This window comes from Scyliorhinus torazame, chromosome 20 (assembly GCF_047496885.1).
Source record: "Scyliorhinus torazame isolate Kashiwa2021f chromosome 20, sScyTor2.1, whole genome shotgun sequence".
Lineage (NCBI taxonomy): Eukaryota > Metazoa > Chordata > Chondrichthyes > Carcharhiniformes > Scyliorhinidae > Scyliorhinus > Scyliorhinus torazame.
Window position 1 is genome coordinate 3,270,168 of NC_092726.1, and position 4,102 is coordinate 3,274,269.

Below are 4,102 nucleotides of genomic sequence, written 5' to 3' on the forward strand. Positions count from 1 at the left end.
GGTTGATGTACTCAGTTGCAAAACTCAAGAGCTGCTTCATATTCAGATGCCCTGGGAGAACTATAGCTTTCTAAATGCCTTCCGGGGATCAATTCTATCAACGCTTTCATGTCAAACAAGTTACTTTAGAAGAGAGGCAGATGTCTCAATAGTGGTTCCCTCGCTCCGTCACTCTTTCATTTTGCCTGTGAAGATGATAGCTTGATCAGATATTCCTTACAGATCGTGCAGGAGTGTTGAATAGTGCAGTCGACAATTGCAATCTCCTGGAATTTAATGCATCGAGACAGTATTCCAGCTTCAACCTCAGCTTGTTTCTTTCCTGACTTTTCAAACCGATCAGGAAGGGCTTTGCACACGGTGCTTCCCGGGTCAGGGCCACAGTGCGGTCCGTCCGCTAGCCCGCTCTGTCCTGCCCTGAGTGGGAGCTCTGCTTTGGAGCTGGCCAAGGACACGGGTGGCCACAGACCACTGTGGGCACTCGCAGGGCAACCGCCTCAAAATAAAAGCGAAACACCGCTGGAAATGCGAAATTAAAAACAGGAAACGCGGGATAAACTCAGCAGGTCGTGCAGCGCCCGTGGAGAGAGAGACGCAGATCCGCTGTGCTTATCCAGCATTACCTGTTTTTAGTCACAGGATTTCCTTCCATTCACCAATGTCCCTTTAGGGGAGGAAAGCTGCCATCCTTACCCAATCTGGCCCACATGTGACTCCTGATCCACAACAATGTGGTTGACTCATTTGGTCCAGCTAATGATGCCCCCATTCCATCAGCGGACAGATTTAAAAAACTTAGTGGGATGTGGGCATCGCTGGTTAGGCCGGCATTTATCGCCCATTCCTAGTTGCCCCTTCAGACGGTGGTGGGGGTGAGCCGCCATCTTGAGCCGCTGCAGTCCCTGAGGTGTGGGTACACCCACTGTGCTGTTAGGGAGGGAGTTCCAGGATGTTGCCCCAGCGACAGTGAAGGAACGGCCGATATATTTCCAAGTCAGGGTGGTGAGTGACTTGGAGGGGAACCTCCAGGTGGTGGGGTTCCCAGGTATCTGCTGCTCTTGTCCTTCTAGATGGCAGTGGTTGTGAGTTTGGATGGTGTTGTCTGAGGACCCTTGGTGAGTTCCTGCAGTGCACCTTGTAGATGGTACACACGGCTGCCGCTGTGTGTCGGTGGGGGAGGAAGTGAATGATTGTGGAAGGGGAGCAATCAAGCGGGGCTGCTTTGTCCTGGATGGTGTCGAGCTTCTTGAGTGTTGTTGGAGCTGCGCTCATCCAGGCAAGTGGAGAGTATTCCATCACACTTGTGCCGTGTAGATGGTGGGCAGGCTTTGGGGAGTCAGGAGGGGAGTTAGGACAGGAGCAGCAGATACCTGGGAACCCCACCACCTGGAGGTTCCCCTCCAAGTCACTCACCACCCTGACTTGGAAATATATCGGCCGTTCCTTCACTGTCGCTGGGGCAACATCCTGGAACTCCCTCCCTAACAGCACAGTGGGTGTACCTACACCAAAAGGACTGCAGCGGGTTCAAGAAGGCAGCTCACCATCACCTTCTGAAGAACAACTAGGGATGGGCAATAGATGCTGTCCTAACCAGCGACCCCCACATCCCGTAAATGAATTTTTACAAACCTGTCCCTTTACCTGCTCCCTCCTCACTGCCCAAGGTCTCAAACACTCCTATGCACTGTGTTCACTGCTCCCAATGCTGTCTCCTCCACACCGGGAAGACCTGCCACACACTGGGTTGCCGCTTGGCAGGGGGCACCTCTGCTCCGTCCGCAAGCATGACCCCGACCTTCCTGTTGCTTGCCATTTCAACTCACCACCTCGCCCTCATGTCCGCATGTCTGTCCTTGACCTGCCGCAACGTTCCAGTGAAGCCCAACGACAACTGGAGGGGCAGCACCCCATCTTCCGATTTGGCTCTTCACAGCCTCCTGGACACAACATCGATGTCAACAACTTCAGACCGCGGAACTCAGTCTGCCATTTGCATTTTGATTTTCCCCAATTGCTGGTGTGTGGCTTGTTTCCAAGGTGCAGGCAGAGCTGGCCTTTGTTCCGCTATTGACACCTCCTCTGGGTCAATGCTTTGTTTCTTTGCTACAACCAGTATCATTCCCTCTGCCTTTTGTTCCATGACATCTTTGCTATTTAATCTCCCCCACCCCTTTGCCTATTCCTGACATTCCTGCCCCCGTCCCCACACTTTTCACGTTTCAAACCCATCACGTTTCTCCAGCATCCATGGTACTGTGCGTATATTTTATACTGGATAATAGCTGGAGTTTCAATCTTCCATTGTCTATGAACAAGATTAGCGTTGAACCTGCCTTTAATTCCAAATGTTCTTGGCCATTCCTCTGTTGCTAGGTCAAAACCAGCCTTGTAATTGTTCAATTAAAAAACAACTACATTTATCAGATGAACATAAGGAATTTTTATTTAATCCTTTCGCCAATTTGAACAGGAAAAAAGTAAATAGTTTTTAATCTCTGCGCTGTTCATAGCGACCCAATAATCAGTTTATTATTCATAACATCAGAGATTACTTTTGGAGATTCATTCACCTGCGTCGCGATCCCTAATTGAGCTGAAATATAATCAAAGTCTTCTAATGTCACCGACTGCTGCTACTCTCATTCTGTCACGTTTTCAGCCAGCCAGGTCCTCATTACAGAGCAGGGCGTCCCCCACAACAACGTCGCAAGGAATTAGTGTGCCTTTGAAAAGCAGAGTAACAAGTCTGACAACACCAGGTTAAAGTCCAACAGCTTGGTTTCAAACACGAGCTTTCGGAGCGCTGCTCCTTCCTCGGGTGAAACAAACCTGTTGGACTTTAACCTGGTGTTGTCAGACTTCTTACTGTGCTCACCCCAGTCCAACGCCGGCATCTCCACATTTCTGAAAAGCAGGACCTTGGTGGTTTGAAGTTGGCCAGTTGCGATGATTCCCACAACACGGAGATCCGGCACCTACAAAACGAAGGCTGGCATTGGTGGACAGCAGCTGACGAACCCCGGGGCAGGTCAAAGTGCTGTGCGGCCAGCAAAGTGCCACTGAAGTGCTGTCGCTGTTGTAATGTACGAAACCCAGCAGCCAGTTTGCGCACAGCAAGCTCCCACTCACAAAAAGGCCACTACGATCTGTTTTCAGTCATCCGCTGATGAATATTTGCCTAGAATGTTGGGGAGAACTTTCTTGCCTCTCTTCTCAATCATGGCCGTGTGACCATGTGCACCTCCTGATGGGACAGACGGTGCCTTAGTTTACTATTTCATCTGAAAGGTGGCATCTCCCATAGTGCAGTCCAACTTGGGTAGGTTTTCTTTTGTCAATTTACGGGATGTGGTCGTCGCTGGTTGGGTCGGCATTTGTTGCCCATCCTTAATTGCCCCCTTGAGAAGGCGGTGGTGAGCTGCCTTCTTGAACGGCTGCAGGTCATGAGATGTAGGTACACCCACTGTGCTGTTAGGGTGGGAGTTCCAGGATGTTGCCCCAACGACAGTGAAGGGACGGCCGATATATTTCCAAGTCGGTGGTGAGTGACTTGGAGGGGAACCTCCAGGTGGTGGGGTTCCCAGGTATCTGCTGCTCCTGTCCTTCTAGATGGAAGGTGCTGCCTAAGGAGCCTTGGCGAGTTACCGCAGTGCATCTTGCCCTGGCATTGGGAGTGCCAGCCTCGATTATTGTGATGGGGTCCCTGGACTGAGAGCGGAACTGAGCCAGGGTTCCACTTTGCCCGATTCACACATACAAACCCCATATCTGCTGTTGTTGAAGGCGACCGGGCCTGCGTTCAACCTGGGACCGTTCTCACTCAGAGACGAGAGTGCTTGCACGGAGGCCAGTGTCGTCAATGCGTGCCGCCTCTGTGGTGCATCGAAGGTAAACCAGTGGCATTGCCACGGCTCGCCCTCGGTGGGTGAGAGAACGGAAACCACTCGGTGGGAAAGCCATCCGAAATAAGCCTGCCCTTACTTTTGAATGCTAAGTGGACATTTCCTCCATCGCACAATCTCATTGAAGAAGCAGACTTGGGCCTGAAGCACAAGAGGTGATTGCTGACATCGCTTCTGTCCAAGGCTGGGCAGTCACC